Here is a 10392-nt window from a genome sequence, read left to right as displayed (position 1 = left end):
GAATGTAGAGCTGCTGTCAACCCAAAGGTGGCGCTTTGGTGCAAAAGGTGGGAAAAGGCACTCCCACCGGGCACACATAGTTTTGTGTGGGCTGCATTTCTGGACTCACCCTTCATCCCAGCCCCCTTATGCACGGAGCCGACTCACAGGTGTACCTGGGCCCTGAGTGTCCAGGTTGTATTGTCAGCTTTTCCTTTTCTCAGATTTTTCTTTTTTAAACCAGGCTCAGTAGCTACTATTTTTCTAGAGCTATGAAGCTGCAGCCTCTGACTTGATATGTAGATAAAAGATTTTGCGGGGATAAGAGGTAGAGAGAGCTTTAATGAGAAGAGCTTAGACCATTTTCAAAGGTCCTCCACCATGCACAGAGGGGCCCAGAGCTGGCGGAACATTGGGGACACACAGTGGGTGACACGTGGTGGCAGTGGGCTCTTGCTTGTGCGAAGGCCTTGCTCTGATGAGCAGGGGCAATCAGGGGACTGTTTGAACAGACCAAAGAAAAATATCAAAAGGCAAATTGGAGTCAGGGAGAAAATGAATAGCCCATGATCTCCAAGGGAGATTACAGAGGTAATGACAAAGCAGTCAGGTTTTAGAAGGTGTTGTTATGCCAAGAAAGGTAATTTTGTTCAACTTTTTTTTTTTTTTAAATGGAAAAGAGGATGAAGAGATCAGAACCAGTTAAATCATCACTGTCAGGAAAAAGATAAATCTTTCATTAGGAAACATTTCTTTGCATGCCCTTTTGACATTGAAGAATATATTTGGTGTAAGGATGTGGGGCTTTATCAAAACTGTAATATGCTAAAATAAACAAAACCATGGTGTTATGTTTTATTGGAGAAGAGCAGCCATAAAAAAAAAAAAAAAGAAACGGAAGAGAACTTTCAAGATTAATGGTGTGTTTTCCCTATAGGAGCTTTGCTCTTTTTAATCATTTTTAAGATCCCTACTCATGGATGTTTGCACATTCAGCAAACACAGTCGTGGATAACGAGAGGGGCTGCCTTGATGCCCTAGAGGTTCAGGTCCAGACTCCTATCTGGAGTCTTTCAGTGCCTGTAAAGCTCCATTCCCTAAGTAGGTTTCTCGTCCCACGCCACTGCTGAGACCTGGCTTCTGTCCTCAGAGGGTCCGCTCACCTCCCCACCACCCTACCGTCCACCTTTTCGATACCCCCAACTTCACCCAGGCACCCACAGGCCCAGCCTGCTCTTCATTCTGGGACCCATGGGAAGGGACACAAGGAGGAGGCGGTCAGCTGCCATACCGGCTGGCACCTGGTGCTTGCGGTGGGCTCCTGCCTTCCTTCTGCCATCACTTCCCTCTCCATGACTTCCCCCAGGCCGGATTGCGAGTCGGCCCAGTATCCTGTACTGGTGTGGTGTCTCACGACCCCTGCCACTGACTTCCTGAAGGCTGTCACAAGTCACCTGTGCACTGTCTTCCCATCTCTTTTGCCGGAGCTCTGCCACTTGGCAGGATCTCACTCATGACCTGGGCTGTAGTTGCCTGTTCCCTGCCCTTTGTCAGCCTCCTGCTTCTCAGCACACTGTCCACTGACTGCTGGGCTTCCTTCTTGTCTGTAGCTGGGTTCGAGCCTTGTTGTCCGTCCTGTTCTCGTGGACAAATAGGTTTCTTGGTGACCAAACCCCTAGTCTCACTAATAAAACTCTATCCCAGTAGAAAGAGTTCATGGTTCATTTTCGAGCTCTGCCGTTAGCACAGCATCTTCTGTATGCCTGGTCCACTCTCTGGTGGCTTAGGCTCCTCAGCCTCCACTCATTGGTTTTGCTTCACCACGTGTCTCCATTACTCCTGTCATGAGCTCCTTTATTCCTTCCCCTTCTATGTGGCACATCGTAGCCTGGCTGTCTCTTTTTGTCTCTGTCTCTCCCTGTCCAATTTCTCTCTCTGTCTCTCTATATTTATATAGAGACATATGTAGACATTTTTTCTTTAATTTTTTTAAATTTATTTTTGAGAGAGCACAAGTGGGGGAGGAGCAGAAAGAGAGGGAGACAGAAGATCTGAAGTGGGCTCAGCGCTGACAGCAGTGAGCCTGGTGTGGGCCTGAAACTCACAAACCACAAGATCGTGACCTGAGCCGTAGTCAGACGCTCAACCACTTGAGCCACACCCAGGAGCCCTTAGACATTTATTGACATATAGTAAAGGCTTGGTTTGCAAGCATAATTCGTTCCAGAAACATGCGTGTCATCCAAAGTACTCGTATATCAAAGCGAATTTCAAGAACCATTGCTCAGCTGTGATCGTGTGATGTTTGGCGACACGTACTACTCATAGTGCAAGACCTCGCTCATTTATCAAGTTAAAATGTATTAGAAATGTTTGCTCATCTTGTGGAACGCTCACAGAAGAAGTTACTCCCAATGCAAGATTTTACTGTATAGAGAGAGATATTACGTGCAGACATTTTCATATAGATACTTCTCTAGGGCTGTGGTGAACACTACCACTGGACCCTGCCCAGGTCCTCATTACTGGGCCAGGGAGGCCATCCTCCAGCTGCTGTGAGCACTGCCTGCTTATAGCTACTCCTTTCTCTAGAGCATTTTCCGCTGCTGATACAAGAGCAGGTGCCCCAATTCCCGGGGAGGTCCATAGCTGGTTTCCTTTGTACAAAACTAAACCTTTCCTGAGGTCACATCTTCGCTTAGCCCTTTCCTCTTTTCTATACTTCTTCACTTGCTCCCTCATAGGTTTTCCTTTCAATAAAACACGTGTGTCTGAATATTTGTCTCAGGCTCTGCTTTTTTCTTTCTTTCTTTCTTTCTTTCTTTCTTTCTTTCTTTCTTTCTTTCTTCCTTCCTCTTTCTTTCTTTCTTTCTTTCTTTCTTTCTTTCTTTCTTTCTTTCTTTTTTTATGTTTATTTATTTATTTTGAGAGAGAGGGAAAGCAGATGCATTAGCCAGGGGGAGAACCAGAGAGAGACAGAGAGAGAATCCCAGTTTCTGCGCCTTCAGTACGGGGCTTAACACAGGGCTTGATGCCACAAATGTGAGATCATGACCTGTGCCTAAACCCAGTCAGATATTTAATCGACTGGGCCACCCAGGCGCCCCAGCTCTGTTTCTAAGGAATATGACTTAGATAAAAACTCAGTTTACTTCTCTATAAAATGATGTAGGAACCTGGGTTAATGAGCTCGGAGGTTCCTTTCTGTTGTGATAATCCAGAGTTCTTTTGTTATGTATATTCTTACTTCTATTTTGCAAACAGACAAAGCTTAGAAGAAAACTGGTGATAAAAATTGGACTAGCTTATTATTTGTGTAGCTGATTAGACAACTGACAAAAACTAAGGGATGGCTTGGCCAGTTAGATTACAATACTTACTTTGATTGCTTCTGGCAATAGGATTTGAAGAAGTCTAGTCATTTTATTAGCACGTATACTAAGTCCATGCAAAGTTCTTGTCTTGCTGAGCCCTGCAGACATTTCAGGATGCTGAGTTCTTGCAATGTGGACCTAACTAGTCACTTCTACCAGCCTGACTTGTTACCTGTTGACAGGGCAGGCATTTGGAAGTCTCATGTGGTGTTCTTTGCATAGAGCAATTTGTAAGTCATTCAGAGCAATAAGCAGGACGTGTTCCAAATTATTTATATTTAGAAAATGTTCATTGCGCATGTGGCTATTTTCAATCTTGGCTTGGATCATGGAAAATCTGAAGGTGAATTAGATCATCAAAGTTAATGGCACAAACAACCCTGCAGACGAAAGGATCTTTCTCCAAATTAAAACTCTGTAACATAGTTCCTCCAGCACAAGGGTTCTAAGCATCCATTATTTCCCTTTTGTATTCTTGACCATTGTCAAGTAGCCATGAATTGCTTTCACTTAGGAAATCTTGCTAAACTAAGCTACTGCACGGGTGATTTTTGGTTTGGAACTCAAGACCTGACTTCTCTCTTTTATACTGACCTTATGTTGTTAACATGAAAGGACACTCAACACTCAAGTAGGTGACCAGTCCTTTTTTTTTTTTTTTAGTGAGATAAAATTTAACTAAAAAAGCAAAAATTAGTAACTGTTAATTACTTATTATCACTTATTATTATACTTCATATCACTTTTCACATTGAAAATTTTATAACATACGTTTCCTAAATTTTTTCTAGTGTTTATTTATTTTTGAGAGCAAGCAAGACAGAGTGCGAGTGGGGGGAGGGGCAGAGAGAGAGGGAGACACAGAATGCAAAGCAGGCTTCATGCTCTGAGCTGTCAGCACAGAGCCTGGGGTGGGGCTCAAACCCACAAACTGTGAGATCATGACCTGAGCCAAAGTCAGATGCTCAACCAGCTGAGCCACCCAGGCGCCCAACATTAAACATTTTCTAAAGTAATAGTTGAAACTCTAAAATTCTATTAAAAGTTGCATTACAGATCATACAGAATTATGTATATTTTTCTATTGTTACATTGAGATTTGATGAAATTGTTTAAAAAACACAGGCCAAAATATCCTGTTTAGGTTTTTTTTTTTTGTTCTCGTTTTGTTTTGTTTTTTAAGGTTTCCAAGTAAAATGCAGGACACCCAGTTAAATTTCAATTTCAGTTACAAAACACACATATATATATTTTTTACTATAAATATACCCCAAATGTTGTGTGGGATGTGCACATACTAAAAATAAATCAGTTATTAATTTATCTGGAATTCAAATATAACTGGGATCCTGTATTTGTTAATGTTTATTTATTTTTAATTATTTATGTATTTATTTTAAATTTACATCTAAGTTAGTTAGCATATAGTGAAATAATGACTTCAAGAGTAGAATTCAGTGATTCATCCTCTACACATAATACCCAGCGCTCATCCCAACAAGTATTCTCCTTAATGAGGGGCTGACCAGTCTTAGCCATCAATGGGAGATAATAATCCCCAAAGTGTTCTATGAGAATTGCTTTGGGAGCCCTTGCTTGGCACACCTCCAACAGGGCTCCAAGTCAGCTCCCAGTGTCCCCTGAAATGCACACAATTCACCAAGATTATAGCAACCCTGAATTCAGAAGTAAGTGGTTCTCTGGTGCTTGTTGCTTTACATCTGCACAGTTTTAGGCAGAGACCTTCTGTGGGGCTTGTATTTCCTTGGGCTGCACTTTTAATGCTGATGGCAGTGCTGTGGTAGAAGATGGAAGGACTGTGAAGAATTGATATCCACACAAGGGCTGTATACTGACAACATGACCCTTTGCCAGAGAGAGCCAAGGAGTAGACTGCAAGCTCCTTTTACCCTTTGCTGTGTTTGTCTTTGGTTCCTATTTCTTAAAAAGTTTTTATTATTTTTATTTTTATTTTTGAGACAGAGAGTGTATAAGTGCAGAGAGGGGCAGATGGAGAAGGAGAGAGAGAGAATCTTAAACAGGCTCCATGCTCAGTGCAGAGCCCAACATGGGTCTTGATCTCACGACCCTGGGATCATCACCTAAGCTGAGATCAAGAGTTGGATGCTCAAATAGCTGAGCCACCCAGGCCCTCCAATTCCTATTCCTCGAATCCAGAGCCATCTGTCTCCCAGGGTCCAGGGTCCAGGACACGTGGTCTGGAATGGTGCAAGGGAGCTAGGACCAGGAGGCAGGCCAACTGTACAGGCCACACTGTACAGGCCAACGTGAGCTTGGCCAAGCCAGTACTTCCCAGGCAGAGATTTCCTCATCTGAAACAGAAGAGGTTGAGGAGAAATGTCCCTTTTAATGAAAAACTTGTGTTGTTTTAGACATGGTAAAGCCCCAGAAATCAAGACCAACTTCCTCATTGATAGATGAAGAAATGGAGCTCAGCCACTTCTCCTAACTCCTGAATCTGTACTCAGAGTCACTTAGCAGTCCAGCTGTCATCACCCTGACTACTTACTGAGCACCTACCAGGTTTGGTGTCTGTGGCCTTGTCACCCACCCTCATCTTTGATGATGTTGGCAACTGCTAGTCAGTTTCAGAGTATAGTTTGAAAGTGGACTTTGAGTCCCGCTGGACAGTTTCTGGCACCCAATTTGCATGCGTTTTTGTGTCTAGTGTGGGTAGAATGGATATGTAAAGAAGAATTAAAATTTTCTCGTGTTCTGGGGCACCTGGGTGGCTCAGTTGGTTGAGAGTCCAACTCTTGCTTTCGGCTCAGGTCATGTTCCCACAGTTGTGGGATTGAGCTCTGCATTGGACTCTGTACTGGGTATGGAGCCTGCTTAAGATTCTCTCTCTCTGCAGCTCTGTTCTGCTCATGTGCTTGCTCTCTCTCTCTCTCTCTCTCTCTAGAAAAACAAATTCTAGTTTTCCTAGCTCTTGACACACCTGCAGAAAGGGTAATGGATTTGATATTACAATACTCAGTTGGGGGTTGGGGTGGCTCTGGGCATAGACACGCTGGGACCCTTGGCTGTGGGCCTGTGCCCTGCTCAGAGCACAGCATGGTGGTGGCAGAGAGGTTGAGGAGTATGACACCAGATTGGTGATAGAGGGTGTGGAGTGTTTCTCAGCACATTTCTTAGTGATACTGACTTAAAAGGGCTGTGGAGCACTTCCTTCAAAGAGCTTGGTGATTACTCGGCAGGGATGCTGTTGTGAGTTGTCTTCCAGAGGTGAGCTGAAAGAAAGCTTACAGCCCTATGAGGATGGAGTTAGAGCACAGGGATCCAGGGGAGAATCATCCCAAAGCCCTTGCTGGGAATCACTTCAGGTATGAGGGTGGGGGCAGAGAAGGAAAGAAAAACAGAAAAACAAACCCAAAGGAAACTTTCATAAGTGAAGCTTTGTAGCATCCCTTGGTGAGTATGTCCCTTTCCGGGCAGAGGGGGGAAAGAGGCTAGCTCCCATTCAGGGCTATACCTTACTTGGGGGAAGATAGCAGGATTTTCCATCAGTAAACTTAGGAATTTTGAGATCCATAAATTCTCCAGAAGAATGGGGAATTGAGTTTGTATTCAAACCGTTGAATAAAAACTTGATTTCCGAGTCTCTTGCGTGGGTTGGGATAAGGATGTCTAGGGTGCCTCACCTGGACAAATGAGTCATGGAAACACCTCATCTATCCCCACCTTTCTTCATCTCAGAAATCCCTCACATGCCAGCTCAGACAGGTGAGTATGCACTTCTTGTTTTAATTCTTCCACTGAAAGGAAACTCATCATAGTATCTCTTGACAGTGGTAGATTTGAACATTCCATTGCGGTACAGGCTTCGTTGGTAGAAACTGCTTCCTGGCACGAAATTAATCATGCCTCCCCTTGGTCATTGTTTTGTTATCTAGATTGCCACGTTCACATTTATTGACTTTCAACATGCTGTCATTCAAATTCCCAAAAAAAGCTATTAGCTCTCAGCCACTTTCACTGTCCCCTCACCAAGGGTTTTCTTTTTCAGTTCATTCTCTTGTTGATCATATATAACAAAGCTCTAGATTGCTTCATATTTGTCTAAATGTTCTCTGCTTTGTTGGTATGAGCTATGGCCTGTCTTCTTTTTTCTCTCTATAGTTGGAGAAGGTCAGTTGTAACACTGGGTTTTTCTGTGTGTGGAGGCTGGGGATCTTCTGAGACTCTCTGAAGCATTTTCTGGTACTATCTGGCCTGCTCTGTGCCTGGAAACCTATGGTTGCCTAAAGGTGAGGGCTTTTCCCAGGTGGAAATAGTTAGATGTTCCCAGTAAGTACAGAAAAACTAGATTGGTAAAGACTGGCCTGTCCTCTTTGAGGATCTGCTTGCTCCCTAGAAGCAGTCTATTTTGTCCCAGACTGTGATTCCCTAAAGCTCAAGGTTACAGCACAAAATTAACTTTGGCCCTTCAGAAGAGTAGATGTTGATATTCCTTCCTTCTACCCATCCATCCATCCATGCATCCTTCCATCCATCCATCCATCCCCTCACACATGCATTCATTTATCCACATGTACTGAGCACAGACTACATCACAGGCCATATACTAGGCATGGAGTCAGCACCTGTGAGATGTGGGTTCCTAACCTCTCTTCTCTCTTCTTGAGCCCCACTTCTCTTTGAGAAGCTAGAGGCCCAAAGAAGACTTAAGGAGATACAAGGAGATTCATACAGAGACTTAAGAAGGTCACAATCGAAAATAAATTTATAATAAACACTTCCAATTGGGGGACAAAATGGAACATCCTCATTTAAGGACTTTATGGAATCTCAGGCCATGGGGTGGGAATGGGGGTAGGAAACTGGGAGATGGTGAGAAGTAGCAAGCTTCTTTCAAAAAGCACATGCTTGGATCGCCATTTCTCCTTGTACTTACTTGAAGTCAATATACTTAATTTACTTCAATTTACAGAAGAGAGTGAGAGTTCTTCACATTCATTACAATGGGGCCTGGATTTTAAAAAAAAATTCCCCAAACTGACAGTGTCTTCTCTGCTGTCCTGCCTACTGCAGCATTCAGTAAGCTTCTGTCTCCTTTGCTCTGCCTCAGGTGAATTCTTTCACCACCTGCCACTGGCCTCCACCCAATTGGGTCGCCCCACATGTGGTGTCTTGTACAGGCAGTCTCTGCTGGGCTGGGACTCTCCCTGGGTGCTCTGGGAGTTTGTGGGGATTTTTCCTCAGTAGACTGACTCTAGCTCTCCTGTGGGAACTGGTTTCCTCCTGCTGAGATTACTCCTTCATGAAGATCCGAAGTCCTAGGGGGAACCAGTGGATGGCCTTTGCCTGAAACGGGGAAGAATTTCCCCTCATGCTCTCGGAGGGATCCTTCCCCCTCTCTCTCCTTTCTCTTTCTGGTCCTTCTGCAGTCTAACCCTAGTACTCCTCAGACAATGAAAGTCTCTGGACAGGGCAGCCCCCCAGTGTGGTGTGAAGCTTTGAGGGTGAGCAGGTCAGACTCCCTGAACTTGTGAGGGTGAAGGAAGGTCTGCTTTCCTCTCCTCTCCCACTCTGTCCCCCCTGAAGTCTCCATTCCCAATGCACGGTGTAATTGGTAGCTGAAACTTGTCCAGGGGGAATTTGCACATGGTATGGACTCGGTTGAGACCCTTCCCTGATGCTGGCTATCCTCTGCCTTGCTTTTATCAGACCACCCTCCTTTTCTCCTTTGTTCCTGTGGATCCAGCTGCCATCTTGATCTACAGGCATAATATGTTACTATGCCTCTGAGTAACTTCCTCCCTCAGGGTCCTTTAAATACAAGGATGATTTTCCTGGAAAGAAACCTGGTCATGGCTATCCTGGCTTCTTCCCTTCTTAGGACCCCTAGCCTCAATACCCATACTAATTATTGGTCCCCTTCCCTTTAATCTCTGTGGCAAATTTGTCTCTTTTCTTATCCAAAAATTCCATGTATGACTGATGGTTCAACAAGGATTCTAGCCCATACCATTAGAGTATCCCCTCCCCCTAAATTCCATGGAGCTGACCACCAAGGAGTTTCACTCAAATCACCTATCTGCAAAATAATATAATACCATGCTCTGGTCTGTAACTTCATAGAAACCCTGATGGAATGATGAGTTTAGGTAGGGACAGCATACCCCCTCTGTCCAGTGTGAAGCAGCTACCGAAGATGAGGCCTCCACCAAATGTCAAAGATTTGTCATTGTCGATCTGTCAGGGGGAATGTGGAGGCCCGTTTTAGGCAGTAGACTTGAGCAACGGAGACCTGAGTAAGGCAAAAGGGCCGGTAGTGACCACTGGGCCGAATGTAGGCAGGCTCATTGAACGACCCACCTCAAAATAGTCCTAGGGCCTAGCTGACCCATGGGGCTTCTTGCAACCAGGCATAGGTACCAAAAAAGGAAAGTTCCATACCTTCTCATACCTTCTTGCTCCCCCACTTAACTATAGCCCCCCACCGCTGCCTCCTGGCAGTCTCTCCTTTGCTGTCCTCCCGCTGCTCTTTTGCAGTATGTTCAATAAACGTCTATCTCCTTAAAAAAAAAAAAAAGCCAAAAACCCAGCTTAGAGCTGATTTGGAGGCATAGGTCCTTCTGACACTATTTCTGGTCTCGTTCCTGAGATGGATGCAGTTATTTTTACTCTCACCACTCATGGCTTACAGCTCACTGATTCTGATAAATGGGGAGTCTTTTCTTGGCACACCCTATAGATCAACTTCTGGGACCTTCTCTCCGTTGGGTCTCTGGCTGCTCACAGAGGAGGGACTCTCACAGAAGAAGAGAAGAGAGATTAGTCAGCAGGAACCTGCAGCTTGACTCTGTGCCCCCTACCCACTACCCGGCCATTCTGCAGACCACTGTCTTTAAGTTATTCTCAAATTTTTCCTATTCCTGTGCTCGTGAACATCCAGGGTTCTTCGGCCATGCCAAACCCTCTCTCTCAGGGAAAGTGAGCCTGGGCCAAAGGTGGCAGAGAGCTCACCCCAACCAAAATACTGATAAACTAGAGGGTTGTGCCCAGGGATGCA

At 44.7% G+C, this 10392-nt stretch overlaps 1 non-coding gene across 1 annotated transcript; it reads right to left on the bottom strand.

The window, feature by feature from the left end:
- Positions 1-4256: 4256 nt before the first annotated feature.
- TRNAQ-UUG (transfer RNA glutamine (anticodon UUG)) lies at positions 4257-4341 on the bottom strand. Its single transcript has one exon. It is a non-coding gene; the product is annotated as a tRNA-Gln (tRNA).
- Between the last annotated feature and the right edge of the window lie 6051 nt (positions 4342-10392).

This window comes from Panthera pardus, unplaced genomic scaffold, assembly GCF_024362965.1.
Source record: "Panthera pardus isolate Hobbes unplaced genomic scaffold, ASM2436296v1 HiC_scaffold_2, whole genome shotgun sequence".
Lineage (NCBI taxonomy): Eukaryota > Metazoa > Chordata > Mammalia > Carnivora > Felidae > Panthera > Panthera pardus.
This window is presented reverse-complemented; position numbering and strand designations above follow the sequence as displayed.